Source organism: Lissotriton helveticus, chromosome 2_1 (genome assembly GCF_964261635.1).
Source record: "Lissotriton helveticus chromosome 2_1, aLisHel1.1, whole genome shotgun sequence".
NCBI classification, from domain to species: domain Eukaryota; kingdom Metazoa; phylum Chordata; class Amphibia; order Caudata; family Salamandridae; genus Lissotriton; species Lissotriton helveticus.
Genome location: NC_136059.1, coordinates 1,980,509,876 through 1,980,530,329, shown reverse-complemented (window position 1 = coordinate 1,980,530,329; position 20,454 = coordinate 1,980,509,876).

Genomic DNA, 20,454 nt, shown 5'->3' with positions numbered 1-20,454 from the left:
GAAGTTATGGGGATCCATTGGTGGGGTGGGTTGTCGGCCTCATGTGGGAGGCGGAAGCCATGCTGCACCGCGACAGGTACTTCATCGTTTCTTGAGGTATGGGGTGGGGGTGGGGGGGTTCCGAGGAGTTGATGGGTGTTGACTTGGGGGGGGAATGCACGGCTCTGATGCGATCGCGATGGTGGCTGGAAGCACACACAGGCAGCGAGTGTCATGGTTATTGGAAGCGAAGGGTCCTTGATGTCGAGCCTGGATAGAGGGGCCGTTGGGCCTGGGGCCACACTTCGTGTCCTCAGTTGGAACGTGAGAGGGGTGCTGGACAAGATCAAGCGGGGAGCGGTCCTGAAGCAGGCTAAAAGAGTGGGGGCAGATGTTGTTATGCTACAGGAAACGCACCTCCTGGGGACTAAGACGTTATGCCTCCAGCGTTTTGGCTACAGTCAGGTTTTCCACGCGGGCTTCGCCAAGGGGTCCAGAGGCGTGGCCATACTGGTGCACCGCAGGGTCCCATATGTTCACTCCACCCACTGGATCGACCCACAAGGTCGATACATTTTTGTTCAAAGTACACTGGGGGACGAAGTAGTAGTGTTTAGCTGTGTGTATGCCCCGCCCCCCTTGCAGTGGTCACTGGTGGAAAAGATCTTGACAGTTTGGGCGGATCTCCCGAATGTGTTGGCTGTCATTGGGGGAGACTGGAATGATGTGATGGATCAGCCTCGAGACAGGTACAGGCCTGGGGGGGGACAGTGGCATCCGGACATAAAAAATTGCATGATATGACTAGGAACCTGGGATGGGTGGGCACATGGAGATACATACATGGCACACAGCGAGAATACACCTTCCTGTCGGCAGTCCATCAGTCACTCTCTAGGCTGCAATATATCTTTGTTCCCCTGGCGGCTCAGGGTAGGGTGGAGGCCGCGGATATCTTGCCACGGGGGCTGTCGGACCATTCTCCAGTGGCGGTTACTATTGGATTAGACCAGAGGAGGCAGCCGTTTCGCTGGCACCTATCGGTTTGGCACTTACAGCGAGGGGATTACCAGGCCCACATGAGGAACGCCATAGCGCAATATTTTGCTGAGAGTACTGGAACGGTGACGAATAGGGCGACGCTCTGGGAAGCCATGAAGCCCACATTGAGGGGCATAGATATAGCGTGGTGTGCGGCGGCCAAGAAGCGGCGTAGGGAGACTCTCGATCAAGTGGAGGTGGACATACGGGATTTAGAGCGGCAAAGTGGTTCAGGGGAGGAGGACCGGGCGCTGGAGCAACTGCTCCTGGCGCAGCAGTCCTATGCTTCATTGCTACTAGACGAGGCACGGCAGATGTGGCTGGCGACCCACAGCAGGGTTTACCAGTGGGGGGACAAATCTGGGATGATGTTACATAGATTGTGCCAGGGTCAGTACCAAACCCAGACCCCTCCGAGAATTCTTGATGAGTCCGGAACCCTGATAACCGACCCCATGCCGCTGTCGGAAGGCTTCGCGACTTATTATGCCGACCTGTACTCCCCGCATGAATGCATTGACGCGGATTTAATCGACAAGTTTATAGCGGATTTACCGCCACGGGCGATCACGGATGAAGCCCGTGATAGCCTGGATAGACCGCTGACTGAGGACGAGCTAGGAACCGCTCTTGGGGAACTAAATTCAGGGAAGGCCCCCGGCCCCAACGGCTTCCCCAGTGAATTCTTTAAGAAATTCCATCTCCAGCTGGGAACCCAGTACAGAGTGGTGGTAGAGGAGGCACGGGAGCTGGGTTGCATGCCCCGGGACTGGAGACACGCTGAAGTTGTGGTATTTCACAAACCTGGCCGGCCCCCCGAGCAATACGCGTCGTACCGCCCGATCTCCTTATTAAATGTGGAGGCCAAAGTCTTAGCTAAGGCACTGGCCAATAGATTATTGCCATATATTTCCGACCTCATACATCCGGACCAGGCCGGCTTTGTGCCCAAACGGGCGGCACGGCACAACATTAGGCGGGCCAATATCGCGGTTGCAGCGATTCAGTCTTTCAGGGTGCAGGCGGCGCTGTTTTTGGCAGACATGGACAGGGCGTTCGACTCACTCAGCTGGACGTACCTTTTTTCGCTACTGCCGCGGCTGAATTTAGGGCCGGTATTCCTTTCATATGTGAAACTACTTTATACTGACCTCACAGCCTCCGTTCGGGTGACGGGGGCGTTGTCATCGACATTTCCCATCCAGAGGGGCACCAGGCAGGGTTGTCCCCTCTCGCCTTACCTATTCGCCTTAGCCATGGAACCCCTGGCCGCCTGGGTCCGAATTGACGCGCAGATGAGGGGCTTTGAGTGGACTGGTGATCTGTTGGACCGCATTGCACTATATGCGGACGACGTTCTGTTTTTCCTCACAGATCTCAATAAGTCGGGGCCTCGCCTCATGCGCATCCTACAGATCTTTGGTGAGACGTCGGGCCTATACATGAATCCACGCAAATCCACTCTCTGGGTGTTGGGAAAGGGTCCGCCGGTCGGAGACTGGGCTTCAGAGCTTCAGAAGGCCACAGGAGGAATTAAATATTTAGGGGTGTTCCTTACCGAGATCCCAGCTGTTGCATGGGAGCGCAATGTGGTGCCAGTTTGGGAACGGACCCAGGCAGATACTAAAGTGTGGTCCCATATGCCGTTGACCATTAGAGTGGCGCTGCGCACGTGCTTTCGCTCAACATACGAAGGGGGGCTGGCGACCTCAGATGTTCTTTCCTATTACCAAGCGTCCCATCTCCTAGTCTTAAATGACTGGTGGTATGGGGACAGGGGAGACCTGGCCTATGCACTGGAGAGACTACTGATGGAGCCGCATACACTACACACGCTGCTTTATGCACCAATGGAACGCGGGGCCTTGCCGATGGTGACACAGGTTGTTTTCGACGTCTGGCGGCGAGCGTTGAGGCGGATGGGATGGTGGCGAACTTTGACCAAGGAGACCCCCCTCTGGCGCAATGGCCGCCTTCCAGGCCTGGCAACCCTGGCGGGATTCGCGGGATGGGACGCCATCGGCATCTCTAGGTTGGGGGATGTTATGGCTGGGATGACGCTTAAATCGTTCCAGGAGCTGAGTGCGGAGTATGACATGCCCAGTACCCAGTTCTTCCGCTACTTACAATTTCGCCATGCCCTGGCTCCGGATCTGGTGGGTCTGACGTCCCTACCTGAGTTTAGTCCGCTGGAGGCCCGAGTCTTTATGGGGGAGTTGATTACTAAGAAAATTTCTCGCCTCTATCAGTCTCTGATCATACATTGTTCCTCTGACTTATGCTCACTTAAGGAGAAATGGGAGGAGGACGTTGGGCCACTGGGGGAGGAGGATTGGAATGAGGCGCTGGCGAGTCCTAGAGGCGCGGCCATCTCGATCCGCCTCCGGCTGATTCAATTTAAATACTTGCACAGAGTATACTATACACGGCAGAGGCTGTGGAGGGCAGGACTCATTGCATCCCCAGAGTGTACTTGGTGTGGGAGTGAGGAGGGTACTTTCCTCCATACAGTGTGGAATTGTGGGTGACTGGATAGGGTCTGGCGTGGCGTCTGGAATGGTTTGGATGAGGTGCTGGGCTGGGTGCTCCCGCGCACGCCGCGCTTGGGCCTGCTGCATGTGCTAGAGGGAGTGGGGGGCAATCTGTACAAGAGACATTTGTTATTATTGGGACTTGTGATTGCCAAGCGAGACATAGCTAGGGCCTGGAAGGACCCGCAGCCCCCGTCACTTCTCGCTTGGAAGAGAGGCCTGGATTTCTGTATGGGTTTGGAGAGGCCCATTTTTCTGGCCCACGGCTGCCCCAGCAAACACTACAAGATTTGGAAAAGGTGGGCTGAATATAGGGGTCTCTGGCTAGAGCTCCCGATAGAGCAGGATCCAGAGCTGGACATATGAGTGAGCTCGGCGGTTGGCTGGGCGTGCGCGAATGGCTGGATTGGTCGAATGCCATGCAGGGGGGGAGGGATCATGGTGGGATGGGGGTAGGGCTAGTTGGGGGGGGGGTTGGGGGACGGGTGGGGGGACTTGTTTACTGCATTGATCCCGTTGTTTTGCCTACAAAAGTAATGACGGATTGCGTTATTGTATGTATATATTGATACCTGGCAGATACCTCTGGGGTACAGAGATCTGCGGCTGCATATGTGATCTGTCAATAAAAATCTGTTTTGAAAACAAAAGATCTGCCTCTATTTGCTCCCCATGTCCTGTGTACATATTTAAGATCACACTTGTGATATTATCTTTAGATGAGAAAGAAATTACCAAAGCGTGTTAAATCCTGAAACATAAAATCTGCTTCCCTGTCATGCAGCTGCAGTCAGTGCAGGGAACAGCGGTGGGGTGGTGGGGCCGGGTAAGGGGGGATTTCAAGGGACGATGCCAAGGGAAAATTAATTATTTCTTTAATTTTTCATCAGCATCGTCCCTCGAAATCCCCCCTTACCCAGCCCCACTGCCCCACAGCCGAAACCTACACAGACCGCAGCTGCTGTCATGTTGAGGAGTCCATTTGATCTGTCTAAAAAGTGTTATTTTGGAACAATCTCCTTTATACTTTTCAATCTTCGAGTGAGTTGTAATGAATGAATGAAACAATGAGAAGTTTAAGCTAAAGAGCACCAGCAAGAAGAATGTGGTGAGTCTGTGAAGATTCTTAATTTCCCTAAGAATGCTGTGAGTGTTTTCAGCAAAAGACGATTGTGAGCCAGTGAGGCTGATAACGGAGGAGAGAGGGGATAGTGAGTTGATCAGGAAACATCTTTGTTAGGCTTTTTTCTATGTTGAAGGATCTATCATCAATCTACAGTATTACCCTCAGATTTGGAAAATGGTACTTCTTCTAAAAAATTGTTTCTGACATTTGGTAAAAAATATTTGGGATGCTTTAAATTACTCAAAATTAACATGCACGTGCTCTCTTAGAAAATTGACAAATAGTAAAATCCAAATATATTTATTGTTTGACAGTGCACAGTATGCAGGAGTAGTAGGCAGTTAAGTAACCAAATCTCAGAAAGACATTGACTCACAAATTGCTGTAGCATTTGATGGACAATGGCAGTAGAACCTACCAACAAAGGAGGGCCTCTTTAAAGTATAACTTCAACTGGCTTTTGCTTCCTGCTGATAGTGAATTGATGACAACACAGGTGTTAAGTGTAGCCCTGCATGTTCATTCCTCCTTTTAGGTATAGATACAGCTCAACAATACTCAAATGTGCCCCTTGCAAATGGGCAGAATATAACATGGTCAGGTTGACAAAAACTCTGAGGAAAGACCCTCAGTGTGCGCTTCTAGGAGTTTCTCTCCATAGTAGGCATGCTTACAGTCTCCAACATGACACCATTTCTCTGCTATATTATTTTTACTTATATTAGGAATATGCTGGAGTCAAGTCCTATTGAATTATGAACCTATATCTTTATTTCTGATATCCTTCGGGATCAAGTTTGCGCTATATAAAACTTTATAAATAAAATAAATCAATAAATAAATTATGTTGTAATTCTAGCCAGTTGTATTGTTTTTTTCTCTACTTGCAAATCCATCATCCATATGTTTCCATTGAACAAAATGTTGGAAATCTGATGTTTACATGGTTTTTACTGCAACTTTGAATAGGCCTGACAGAACCAGTCAGTCAAAAACAACTTTATTTGGTTTATCACAACCATAAAGCATACAATAAGATTTATAAATGTCAAAGTTTAAAAAACATCGTATTGTCCATAAAACCTTTGAATATTTACAATTTCTATAAAATTCCCAGAACGGTTCCAACCCTATGCATTTATTCTTTATCCGCTTTCAATAGGACTTTGTCCACTAGGGTCATGAATTTTACACCACGACAAATTAAATTGTTACCGCCTGCCTGCAAGTGTGAATCTTTTAAGGATGCTTTTAGCAACTTCCCTCTTTCGACTTTTAAGGCGTCACCAACACACATCAAGTGGCATATGGATTCTATACAATATACGCACAGACAGCAATTTTCAACTTGTTGTTCGCTTTTCAAAATGGGGACCAGATCCTTTGAGTTGTGGTCGCCTAATCTGTATGACATAAACCTTTTTTTTAATGATAGTCGAAAGAGCGCCGCTAAGTAGGGTTGCGGTTTTAGTTTTGTGTATGAGTTTATTACCGCCCAAGCATGACGACGTTTGGTCAATCTTCTTTTATCTTCCATAAATTATCATTTCTTGGCCATGGCGTTACACGCTCTATTAAATGCTGTTCTTTCCAGCACACTATTCCAGGCTTCGTCAATCTCTAGTACTTTCAGGGCTGTACACAGGTAATCGCCCCATGAGTTTGTTTGTTTTTGGTCAAACTGAGACCTTATTTCGGTCCAGCATGGGTTGTTCAGCGATCCAGGTTCCGATGCTCTGAATTTCCAGCACAATTTAGCAAATGTTGCTTTTCTTTGGTATTCCTGGTTCTAGAGACCAAATTCCAAGCGTATCTGTGCTGGGGATGCTCCTTTGGGGAGGTTAAAAACTGCTTTATATACTTTTGTCGGCAGTTCGTTTAGAATGGCGAATTCTTGACCATGCCAGATTTTCAGGCCAGAGTCGGCAGCAGTTGTGCTGCAATTATTTTCAAAAGGTGACCATGGGAAGGACATTGCAATTTCTTATACAGCTGTGTATAGGCAAAAATTAATGATTGGGTTTTTGCTTTTATATCCATTTTTTGGTCTATAAAGGACATCATTCGGCCCAATTTAATGCACAGATATTTATATGAGCTAATTTTCTCGATTTGTGTGCCCTTTGCATACCATTTATATTTTCCTGACCTAGGGCCTGCTAATCGCACCACTTTAGTTTTTGTCTTATTTAATTCCAAGCTTAAAAGATCAGTCAGTTTGTTTATGACTCTTTGCAGCCCTATTGGTGTTTGACTCACAACCACAATATCATCCGCATATTGCAGGAACAGAATTGACTCATTTGCAAATTTGGGGGGATGACCGTTTGTTTTTAACAAGTAGTTGTTTAAGTCTGCTAAATATTGATTAAATAGACATGATGAAAGGATACATCCTTGTTTTAATCTGTTGGTAATTTTTATTTTAGAGGATATTCGGCTGCCGTCTCCAAGTTTCACCCTGGCACAAGTTTCGCTGTATAGAGATATTAATATGTCTATCAATTTTTGGGGTGATCCCCATGCTTTCAATTTCTGCCAAAGACGATCTTGCGGCACTCTATCAAAAGTAGATTTTAAGTCAATATAACATGCTAATAGCCCTGCTTTTTTGCTTGCAGCTTTTTCAATTAAGATCGCCAATGCTGCCAGGTTTGTGATGGTACCCATGCCCTGCCTAAAACCTGTTTGAAATTTCAGGATTATCCTTTTTTCCTCTGTCCACTCCTGTAAATATAGTAATATACATGATGCAAAAAGTTTTGCCTCTACATCAATAAGGGCATTGAGTCTATAATTCCCAGGTTCTGTTCGGCTGCCGTTTTTATAAATTGGGTGAAAAAGATTTCCTCTCAAGGAATGTGACATCTTATTCTCGCAATATCGTTGGTTACAAAGTGGAGCAAGATAATTAGCCCAAAGTTCGGGATCTTGCTTTAAAAGGGCATTTGGTAGGCCATTTGGCCCTGTGGCGCCTACGGATTTCAATTTTTTTTATCGCTACTTTTAATTGTTTTGTTGTTGTAAATGGCATTAGATCTTGCATTACTGGAGTCATTTGGCCACCTTCCGGTTGCCTTTTTTTAAAAGTGGGACAGCCGCTATAGGTTGATTTTGGGTTTCTGTCCTCCAATTCGTCTAAGCCTACATCTACCCACATGTGAGAACCTGTTTGTGTGTTGTTATACAATTTGTCAATGTATTGTGTCCAAACTGACTCACTTATTCCTGCATTCTGATGGCTTCCTGTTCCCTTTGCTAGATAATTAATAGTCCCCAAAATTCGCTGCTGTTCGGTAGTTTGCTTGCCCACAGCAATTTCTCCCAGAGATTTTCCGTATGTACCCTTTTTGAATCTCTGCACATTTCATTGTATTCCTTTCTCATTTTTATGATCTTGCTGTTGTCTATTTCTCGTCCCATTCTGGCTGCTGCTGCCCTTACTCTTGCCTCCTTTGCGATTTTCCTCGTCTGGTCTCTCAGCTGTATGTTGTACCATGGTTCTTTTCTGGATCCGTACGACGCTTTGCCTGCTGGGATTGCTGGAAATTTATCTAGCAAAGACGTCCACAGATTCTCCCAATCCTGCACTAATAAATGGGCACCCAGTGACTCATTGTTCTCTATGTGTTTATTTACTGTGTCCATTATTTCTTTAATGTTTGTTCCTCTCCATTTAAGTCTCCTTTGGGTATATACTTCAGGCATTACGGCTAGGGATGCTGTTCTCTTTTTATGCAGCAAATTTAAGTGTAATGCTGTTTCTTGAGGAAAATGGTCACTCTCTGGCCGAATTTTAAAGCAAAAATGATCAACTAAGTACAAGAGGTCCATACTGATTATTGTATAATCTATAGTGAATTGTTTCTTTCCACTTAAAAAGGTAATTCTCGCTGGTTGGTCCCCCTTTGTGCTTCCGTTCAAAGTAACCAAACCTAGGGATTTCAAATCTTGCTTCCATTTGTTTACTTCGGGCACTCTTTGGTGTCTGCCCTTATTAAGGTGGCCCCCTATTAAATTGCAATTAAAATCACCTGAGACAATCTTCTCATAATTTTGATATATTGCTTGCAATGTTTTTATTAAGTTTATCAAATTTGACAATCTTTCCATTTTCTTTTTCATGTCAGGGTGGATATAGATATTTAAGATCAGTAGCTTGCACACAACTGTGTGAGAGGGGCGCTTACATTCCAATTTCATAGCTTGTAACCAATTTCCACCGGAGTCCAGTTCCTCTACGTTCCAGTCATATTTTACTGTTATGTATGTGGACAGACTCCCCCTTGGATGTCCATAATTTGAAACATTTCCAGCCATAACATGGTGTTCTTCATATCCTGCTATCTGTCTTGGTGTTAAAATCCATGTTTCTTATAAGAGGATTATGGCGAACTTTCCCAAGAAGGATATAGTCTCTTGGGGACCGATTCGGTATTCATGAATCGGTAAATCTAATGTAGGTAATTTTTCGGTAAAAAATACTGAATCGGTAGGATTCGGTATTTACCGAATCTGTAATTACCGAATCTGTATTTGACATCAATTACCGAATTGCCAAGGGGGACACCCCTGCTTGTGGCTTGTGTGCCATGTGGCACACATACATGCCCTAGGGGCATGTATGTGTCTCACATGGCACAGGTGTACATGCACAGATGTGCATGTACACAGGTATTCGTTATTTACCATGCAATAGTATTACATGGTAAATAACGAATCGGTAAGGGCCTGTGGCACTGTTTTCAGTGCCACCTACATTTCAAATTACCGATTCTGTAAATTTACCGAATCGGTAAATACCGATTCTGTAAATTTACCGAATCGGTAATTTATTTAGCCCCCTACATCTGAAAATCCAACCGTTATTTGCCGTCCTACATGTGGCCCTTGGTCTTGTTCCATTTCCCTAAAACCATGTGTATTCCAGGAGCAAATTCTTATTAGCTCCTCCTTTTGTATGATCAATTGGGTTTTTGTATGTTGCTCCCTTCTTTCATTTTTGTTTTCAGCAGGATCGATGTAAGTTCAAAATATGGGGTGCCCAGGACCAATCTTGATTTTCTTCAGACTGATGATTGGCCTGTCTGGTATTTGGGTTATTTAAACGTGTATCCTGACTTGCTTGATGTGTTGGGTTCGTACTTCTTGCCCCCTTCAAAACGGAAGTTGTTGCTTTTTGATTTTTTTTAGCTGGCTGGTATGCCTCATTTTTTAGTAGTGGGTATGGGTATTTTATGCGCGTCGGAAATGCTAGCGTTATACCCCAAGCTTCAAAGACCGCTATTGTGGAGTATATCAACTCTGTTATTTCTTTTGACGCCCATGTTGTACTGGTTGCCTCTAATTCAGTCCCTTTATCCATTTGTACAAATTCAACTGCCAAGAGGTCTGCTGAATTTTTCTTAATTTCAGAATCTCTTTAAACAGTCTCATTAGGTTTCCCCTGTTTAAAGTATCCAGTCTGCCTTTGGTTGAATATTCTGGCCTAAAGATTAATTTATAGCCATACTCTGCTGAATCACTTTGTTGGTTTTGATTTTTTTCTGGTTCTGTCTTTGCTGTTTTTTTACTTATATCTAGCCATGCTTTATTGGTTGTAGTTTCCCTATCAATTGGTTGATTGCATGCCCTTCCTTCTTTGTTCAAGGTAATTTTTATTTGGTTACTAATGCTTTTTACCCTTTCTGTTCGTAATGCTATTGTTTCTAATGTTAAAAATGCAATTTTTGACTGGTCTGGCATCTGGGTATCTGATTTCCTTGTACCTATTTTTGCTTGCTCCCTGTTTTTTATTTCTAAGTTTGGGATTAAAACTTCTTGTTTTTTTTATAGTGTTTTATGTTCCGACCTTTTTTCCTTGGTCTCTGTTATTGCCTTTATATTATTTGTGGTTTTTATTCCCACATTCTGGTCACTAAGGGCCAGATGTAGGAAGGCAAATACCGGTCGGTAACGGCCGATTTCGGCCGTTACCGACCGGTATTTGGAGTTTGGGATGTAGGGACATGTTAAAATACAGATTCGGTAATTTTACCGAATTGGTAAAATACCGAATCGGTATAATTACTGAATCTGTATTTTGACATGTAGGTAGCACTGTAATCAGTGCTACAGGGGTTTAAGAATTCTTAATTTACCACCAACTAGAAGTTGGTGGTAAATATTGAAAACCCTTTAAAAAGCATTTTTTTTGTTTTTGAAACAGTGCCATGTTGCAGACATACATGCCCTAAGGGCATGTATGTCTGCAACATGTGCACCAATGCACAATTGAGGGGTGCAACAGGGTGTCAAAGTGACACCCTGCCACCCTTCAATGTTTCCCCCTACCGATTCGGTAATTGACATTCATTCCTATGGGCCTCCAGGCCCATAGGAATGAATGGCAATTACCGAATCGGTAAATACCGATTCGGTAATTACCGAATCATACCGATTTGGTAATGAAATCGGTAAAATTACCCACATCCCGATTACCAGTTCTTAAATACCGAATCGGTATGATTCGGTATTTAAGAATCGGTAATCTGGGATTACCTACATCTGGCCCTATGTGTTTTCGTGTGGATGATTTCTGGTGACATATACTTGCTTTGCATCGAAGTACTGGGGCTCTCTGTACTGTCTAGTGTGTTTATTCCTGGGCTATTTAACTCTACCTTTGTGGTGTTTTCACCCTGGTCATTGCTATTTTTATTTAGCTTTTGGATGAATATTGCATAAATTTGCCTTTTTTTGCTGGCGCTGTTACTTGCTTTCCGCGCTCTTTTACGGTGTCTTTTTTTTGATAATCTGTTAAACTGTGTGTAGATGTTATTTTATTTGCCCGTTACTATCCTCATTTGTTTCCTTGACTTCCGTTGATTTTATACTGACATCATACGGTGGGACGGGCCTCTTCTTTTCTTGTCCTGGGATTCCAGTTTTTCCACCATTATGTTCTAGTGATGGTATTTCGCCTGTATTTCCTGACGATTGAGCAACGCGCAACATTTCTGTCAATATTTCAGGGAGGAACGCAAGTTTGTCTATTATCCGGCCACATCCACAACTTTGATCCCCCGATTTGTATTTGATTTGAGCATCTTTATTGTTTCCTTTTGTGATTTGTGCGGTGATTGACAGAACCAATATGTTTAAATTGCAAACTATGATTTTGTGTGAAATTATAAGATTTAGAAATATGAGGAAATGTGTCAATAGGTTATCTTCTAGATATGATATTCCTAATGATAAACACATTATATCATTGCTAGAGATATCATACATTCTGGCATTAATTCTTCATATTTTCCTGCAGCCCTCAAATCTATGATCTCAACACATTAAAGTTTGGCTTTAAATGTTTCTGAAGATTTGTTGAGCTGAAGAGTGAGTGAATGCCACAAAATAATGACCTTTGTTTTGCTATCACTTTGTAACTGGATTGACTTTATGGTCAATTTTGTCAAAGAAAAAAATGCTGGATTTGAAGAATTTTTCCAAAGTCTGAGGCATTTAGACTTCTGTAACATTTAGGACACTTTAAGTGATTTCAGGTTCCCTACAATTGAGCAGGTATTTGGAGTTTGGGATGTAGGGACATGTTAAAATACAGATTCGGTAATTTTACCGAATCGGTAAAATACCGAATCGGTATAATTACTGAATCTGTATTTTGACATGTAGGTAGCACTGTAATCAGTGCTACAGGGGTTTAAGAATTCTTAATTTACCACCAACTAGAAGTTGGTGGTAAATATTGAAAACCCTTTAAAAAGCATTTTTTTTGTTTTTGAAACAGTGCCATGTTGCAGACATACATGCCCCAAGGGCATGTATGTCTGCAACATGTGCACCAATGCACAATTGAGGGGTGCAACAGGGTGTCAAAGTGACACCCTGCCACCCTTCAATGTTTCCCCCAATTACCGAATCGGTATTTACCGATTCGGTAATTGACATTCATTCATATGGGCCTCCAGGCCCATAGGAATGAATGGCAATTACCGAATCGGTAAATGCCGATTTGGTAATTACCGAATCATACCGATTTGGTAATGAAATCGGTAAAATTACCCACATCCCGATTGCCAGTTCCTAAATACCGAATCGGTATGATTCGGTATTTAAGAATCGGTAATCTGGGATTACCTACATCTGGCCCTATGTGTTTTCGTGTGGATGATTTCTGGTGACATATACTTGCTTTGCATCGAAGAACTGGGGCTCTCTGTACTGTCTAGTGTGTTTATTCCTGGGCTATTTAACTCTACCTTTGTGGTGTTTTCACCCTGGTCATTGCTATTTTTATTTAGCTTTTGGATGAATATTGCATAAATTTGCCTTTTTTTGCTGGCGCTGTTACTTGCTTTCCGCGCTCTTTTACGGTGTCTTTTTTTTAATAATCTGTTAAACTGTGTGTAGATGTTATTTTATTTGCCCGTTACTATCCTCATTTGTTTCCTTGACTTCCGTTGATTTTATACTGACATCATACGGGGGGACGGGCCTCCTCTTTTCTTGTCCTGGGATTCCAGTTTTTCCACCTTATGTTCTAGTGATGGTATTTCGCCTGTATTTCCTGACGATTGAGCAACGCGCAACATTTCTGTCAATATTTCAGGGAGGAACGCAAGTTTGTCTATTATCCGGCCACATCCACAACTTTGATCCCCCGATTTGTATTTGATTTGAGCATCTTTATTGTTTCCTTTTGTGATTTGTGCGGTGTTTGACAGAACCAATATGTTTAAATTGCAAACTATGATTTTGTGTGAAATTATAAGATTTAGAAATATGAGGAAATGTGTCAATAGGTTATCTTCTAGATATGATATTCCTAATGATAAACACATTATATCATTGCTAGAGATATCATACATTCTGGCATTAATTCTTCATATTTTCCTGCAGCCCTCAAATCTATGATCTCAACACATTAAAGTTTGGCTTTAAGTGTTTCTGAAGATTTGTTGAGCTGAAGAGTGAGTGAATGCCACAAAATAATGACCTTTGTTTTGCTATCACTTTGTAACTGTATTGACTTTATGGTCAATTTTGTCAAAGAAAAAAATGCTGGATTTGAAGAAGTTTTCCAAAGTCTGAGGCATTTAGACTTCTGTAACATTTAGGACACTTTAAGTGATTTCAGGTTCCCTACAATTGAGCATTAGCAATTGGCCACTCACATTTTAGACCCCTATTTTGTATTCTCCTAGCAACTGATGTCCTGGAGTTCCACACAGAAACACGTTTTTCAAACCAAGAATTTACACACTACCATTAAACCCACTTAAAACATTTATTATGCCTCAGTACACTCCATACTCATCTACATCAAACCTGCCCCTCCTTTTTCCACTGCACCCTCCTATTCATCTACTCTTTTTCTGGCTGCACACTTCAGTTTCCTACTCCTACATACTCTCTTCTAACCCCAGACTCACGACCTTGACATCAAGTCTGTAACTTTGTAAAAACTTTTCACACATTGTAAATAGGATCTTTTCTTTGTCATACTCTGCTACTGATCATTAATTGCAATTGACTATTAAATACAGAATACATACTAGGTATCTATGTAATATGGCGCAGTATTGACATTGAAGGGGTTCTAGTGACAAGAAAAAGCACAAGCCCGAAGGCTGAGTGTTCCATAATTGTCACCAGAACCCAAAGGTGGCAATGTAGGACCATAGTATACATTGTACCAGTTATGTATTTTGTTATGCTACTTTTGCCTCTCTAAGCTAAACTGAAGAGCTAACATTGGGTACTAATTCGAATTACAATTTTTAGGCATTGTAATCTTGGATTTTGGTGATTCTGTTACCGCAGCATTTACCACATAATTACAGAATCATTGTATTTGCCATATATGTTGGCACATAATTTGTAAAATATTTAGATTTTATCAAAAATGCTTTTTCTGTGTCAAATGAATTAAAATAATACTGACCGAGAATGTGACACATAATTTGCATTTTATTCTACATCAGTTATATAGCCTTGCTGCTTGATTTGCTCATCCATGATGCACACTCTTAGTAGACCTAAGAGTATTAAAGCTCTGCAGAGTGGTTTGCAGTTTAATATGTTCCATAGTGTCTGATGAAAAACCTTGTGGAAGAAGTTCCATACAGAGTGTGTTGGAATTCATGTTTGTTCAATTTCATATTCATGGACCAGCAAAGTACTTACACATTTGTTTGCTCATTTTTTGGTATTTAAGCAAAGAGTAGTACATTGTTTTTCGCCAAATTGCAAGAAATAGAACGCATTGTTTCACACTGAAAACGTTTTCTTCACTTGAGTTGGACGGGATTCCCCATATCCTCATGAGTAAGAGAAGTCCCCACAACGTGTTACAAACCAAAACCTGGAAGTGGTTTAGATTTTTCATTGATTTGATACCTTTGGTTTAATAACAAAGCTTCTTAGCTTGTCTAGACAGGGTACATCATGCCTTATACATTATTCAAATCAGGTTTAAAAAAAAACTAGACACCACTCTCACCTATTTTCAAAGTTTTTATTGCATTTATTTTAATGGAAAAACACTTTGGCCCAGATTACGGTGTCGGCGGTTGTGGAATGGGAACTGATTAACCTAAGCCCGGCGGTTCCGACCCACAGTGCGGTCGGACACATCCATTTTTCTATGGGAGCTTGTGCGGCGGGCTGAAAATGCTCACATCATAGGCATTATGCGGAGGCCGCTGAGGGAATGGGGGCCCTGCTAGGGGCTTCCAAATACACTTCCTGACATCAGTTCCATGTCGGGAAGGCCGACATGGAACTGCTGTTGGAAAATTCCATCATAATCCCGACGGTGGAAACACCATCCTTAAGGGATTATGAGGCCTTTACGACTAGCTGACGGGCTCCTTGAGCCCATCGGAACTGCATTTGATTCCCTCAGCTGCTTTATCCTCCGACTAACATCATTGTACTACAGTGTTTGGACTTTAAACCTACAGTGTCTGTCGTAAAGCCCCCGACCAGCGGTTGGAGTCTTTCTGATTGACGTTGTAATTAGGTCCATAGTCAACTCATTTATTTTTCCACCTCCTTTCTATCATGCATTCCTTACCTTGATGCTCATTCTATACAATTTATACATAAATATTTTGGCTCGAAAATGTATTGACAACATCAAGGACCACTCATTAATGAGTGATCTTCAATTTCTATTGTGTATTTAAATGTATCTTTCGATGAAAGGCTAGAACCAATAACACATTCACAGGTATTTTTTTTTAGCATTCTTCAGGACCGGCATGTTTAGTTTCCAGCTGGAGCTGTTAAATATACACACAACAAATTCTTTCAGGGTGAAGTGGAGTATTATGTATAATATAGAGGGACAGGATATTTTTTATTGTGCCCTTCCTCAATTTTTTGGATATGTACCCTTTATTAAATACTCATGTTCTCCAACAAAGTTGTCCCTATCGTCTCACGGCCTCCTGATACCAATTCCATCTGCAGTCTTATACTCGAATCTGAAGACACACTCGCTGTACTCATGACGTTTTTATGTTTTCTACATTTTAATACGAGAAAGGATGTGTTCAAAGAAGTAGACAGATCTTCCATTTTGATGCTCGCCCAAAAAGTGTTGAGATTAGATGAAAAACTTGATTTTATCTTTTGTATTTCATTCTTATTAGTTTACGAAATACTCAAGATGCACCAATTTAAGAGCAGTGACAATAAATAGAAATACAACGCAGAGGTGACTTTATGTGTAGCTTCAAAAATATGCTGTGGTTGCGTAGTCTTCCCAATCAGGACCACTTATACCATCCTGTGAAGGATTTGTAAAAATATGGAGTGGAGGGATACACATATGCAACGTGTTATTTGAGGTTCTAAAGAAAATGTCAACTTTTCTATATGGTTTCTGTGAGAGAAAAAAACAACGAGTTTGATGATGCAAATGTATCACTGACAAGACAAAATCAAAAAAGTAAATTACTGTTTAATTAACACACTTGCGGCATATTATTTTTCAGAAGTTGATGCAGGGGCTGAATCCAAAGGGGCCTTGGGAAATGGCAAGGAGCATTCTGCTTATATTAGTTATAAGAATCTTGCACTATTACTATTTCATGATTGATGTCAATCAGAGTCACACTCGTTTAATGTAAATTGAATTTTAACAAATCCCTATATTTTTTAAAAGAGGTGCCATTTCCCCATATGCACTAATGATTCTTTTTGTAGTGGTGTGTGTTTTATGAGTGTATGAAGTGCAATTGAACACAGGTTACACTCAATCAGCTCATCCAGAGAAGGAAGCGTTGTTTTAAGCCTTCCACACAAATCCTGGTAACCAGCAGCTTTTTGTTTGGCTTCGCAATATACCATCAATAATTTTTACTGAACTGGCTATCAGGGTCAGTAAATGATAGGAACAGAAGATTTGAACCACCTCTAGAAAAGATGATCTTTATAGCAAATATACACTACTGAGGAAATTATTCCATGGGGTCACTGGATTACATGGGAATTCATCTAGCTGCAAGAGAGCATAAGGATAAAAGCAGGCCCAGGAGGGGTTTGTGACACTGATAGCTCTTTGAAAATCCAACATAGGGGGGCTGATGTGGTAACATTCAGTCCTCCACCTGTAACCTCCATGGGTGATCTGGAATTTACATCGTTGTCTCCACTATGACCTCCCCAATGTCATCTAATGAACTCCATGTACCCTCCTTGCCCAACGTGTTATGATAAAAGCCATCGGCTGTGAGGTTTGCTTTACGAACTCCCCAAAATAAATGAATAGTACACATAACATGAGGAGAGGAGAGATGGATAAGTGTTGCTTGTAGGTTCTAAAGATGAACGCCACAGACAGCCTCTCTCGCATCCAGAGTTCTGTTCAGATCTCCATCGCTTCTGCATCTTTTATTCTTTACTCTGTGCAGCCGAGCGCGCCAAGTTATTTTGTCTAGTAATAAAAATAAGAACTAATTAGGCTACACCTCGCTGAGCATTGCCCTTGCTATCTCCTTGATATGCCTGAGACGCCGACATTTATCCAGTGCTACACAGCTCCATTCGCATGGCCTGCGCCTTCTCAGAAGGGCAGGGCATCCTGCGTGTTTCCCCTCAGTCACTGAAATGCGTTTAATTAGCTGTCTTGGAAAGAGGACCATGTGATGCTGATGGCCTGGCCTCTGTTTCAAGACAAGCAGTAACGAGCACAGCTGCCTACCCTGGGAAAAGAGGACCCACTTGTCAATTATTTATTTCATTATACTTCAAGATATTACCTGGGCATCATGGAAGCGTGATTTCTGTGAAGCTTTTTCTGTGAAAGGAAAGGCTAAAATTACAAAGCCATTCAGAACTTTAAAAAAAGTACTTCTCATTGGTTACAGTGTTTCGTTGAATTCAACATTACATTTAGAGCTAAGGGGCATATTAGCAACAAATAGAGATAATTATCTCTAAATGCGCTTAGCGCAATTTTTTTTATCGCCACCTATCGCCGGATATTATCGCAGAGATAACGTGCTATTAGCAACGTTTATCTCTAAAGCGATAAAATATCCGGCGATAGAGGCTCAATGCATGAATATCACTGGAAATCCAGCGATATTCAGGCATTAACGCTAATGGGGACTTGACCTGAATATCCACCTCCCATTGGATATACAGGTTAAATCATGGTCTGAGCAGGCGTTCGGTTCTAGGGATAATCGTGCTTAGCGCGTTTTTTTTAATCGCTTCGCCTGCCTTGCTAATAGGCGATAGCTGTGTTAGCGACTGCTAACAGGTTGGGTACGCCCACATTCATTAGCGATAAATATCGCTGACATGCAAAGCGGGCCCCAAACCTGTAGCTATCACCTACAAGCTGTCGCTAACTGCTGTTAGCGACAGCTTGCTAATAGGGCGATAAAAATATCGCCGCTTTAGCTGGAAAAAGTCCCGCTAAAGCGGCGATATCGCCCTTGCTAATATGCCCCTAGATTTCACGAGATTGCTTTAAGGATCCATACCAAGTGGATTTTATTTACATTATATATTCTTTTATAAAGTGCAACATAAATGCAGAGTGTTTCAATGCGCTAAATATAAAACCCGTAGCACTACTGGAAAGCAAATGGGAGTAAAGCTAGGTCTTTAGGCCTTCCTCAAGCCAAAAGCATATATCGGGCTCTACAGAATTATGATCAAATGATAACTGACACAGTTTTAATTCAAGCACAAGTGTCGGCTGCTAGATAATATTTTAATATGTTTTAGTGTGCCATTTACCCTGAGATTATCTTACGAAATAAATTAGCATGGTTGCACTATTGGCCGTTTTTCTAAACTCGGAGCGTTTCAAGCAGCTGTGGTTTTTCTTAATCAAAAATAGCAATAATAACCTGTGCAATAAGATAGTTCCATTTCCCTAAAATTTGTAATTTCCATATTAATCCCTTTGGCGTATATACACTGGTCTATTTTCCTTGCAGCAAAGGAACGTTGTGCATTATTAATATGTTCTGTTGGTACAATGACTGAGTTCAGGTCATCAACTCTCCTATTTGGTCTGTTTCAGCAAAGGAACGTTCTACATTTTTAAGATCTGTTTCTTGATAGAATGACTTGGCTCAGGCCGTCCTCTCTCCTGAATGTAGAGAGACACCCGGCCTTTGTAGTACAATATATCACCTCTCTACACGCATACATGCACCCTCGGGGCGGGCCCGCCCCGAGGTATATAATAAATGGCGGAAGACCGCTCGGGGTCTTTCCGGCGTACTTCATACACAGTGTGTGTGTCCAGTCATTCCGGCCCCTTCTAGTCCACGTGCGAGGCCCCGACCTCGCACCCAACATTGGCGATGAGGCCGGTACCGCCCACGCGCGTGCCTGTCTGCCTGCATCCGCAGCTGTTCTCCGCCTCATCGGCGCTGCCTGCACGCCTCATCCCGGGCCGCGGAGCTCACCCGCCTGGCCGCTCCCTCGGCTCCGTCTCACCGTGCGTGCTCAGCTGGAGGCCCCCGCCCACGCGCCTCCGTCAAAGAGAGGGTGTTCAGCCGGCGGGAGCCTGCCCACGCACCGACAGGGTGAGTTTTTGCCTGCCCTGCTGCCCCGCCTGCGTGGCGCCCCTGCGGCCTGGCCTGGCCCCACGCTACTCGCGTCCAGGGCCGTGTGTCTTCTCCTGTGCCCAGGCGCGTAGCGGGTGCGTGCTGCACCTCGCGCGCTGCCCCGGAAGGGGGGGGGGGTGAAAAGGAAAGACGTTGCACGTCTATTCCAAGCTTGCTGTGGCTCTCCTGCCTGCACCAACGCCCGAACAACTACGCCGGCAGTGCTTCAATCCAGAATCAGGCTCTTCCGGCCCTACCTCCATCACGGTGGGGTCCATCGGCAACAAGCATTGGCAAAACCAAGGGTAGTGCTCCTCATCACAACCTGCTCATCTCTCCACGCTGCTGCGCTCACCCACCTGAGGATCACAGCCGCCTTGCCCCCAACAGCCCTACGTCTGGAGTATAGATCACAGACTCGCAGACACTGGCATGTCGAATCCTGCGACGGAAGGCGCGACGGCTGCGCCCACCACCAACGCTGCACAACCAGGCCCCGCTGGCCTGCCCCAAAACCGCGACACTGGCCCGCAGCTGATCAGTCATGCCCACACGGGGATGGCCCCCATCCCTCCCTTCAGTGAGACAGCTGACCCGGCAACCGCGGCACCGCGGTGGAAGGTGTGGCTTGGTCGCCTGAATCTATACTTCAAAGGCACTCGAGAAACAGATAACACGGTGAAACGATCACTATTGA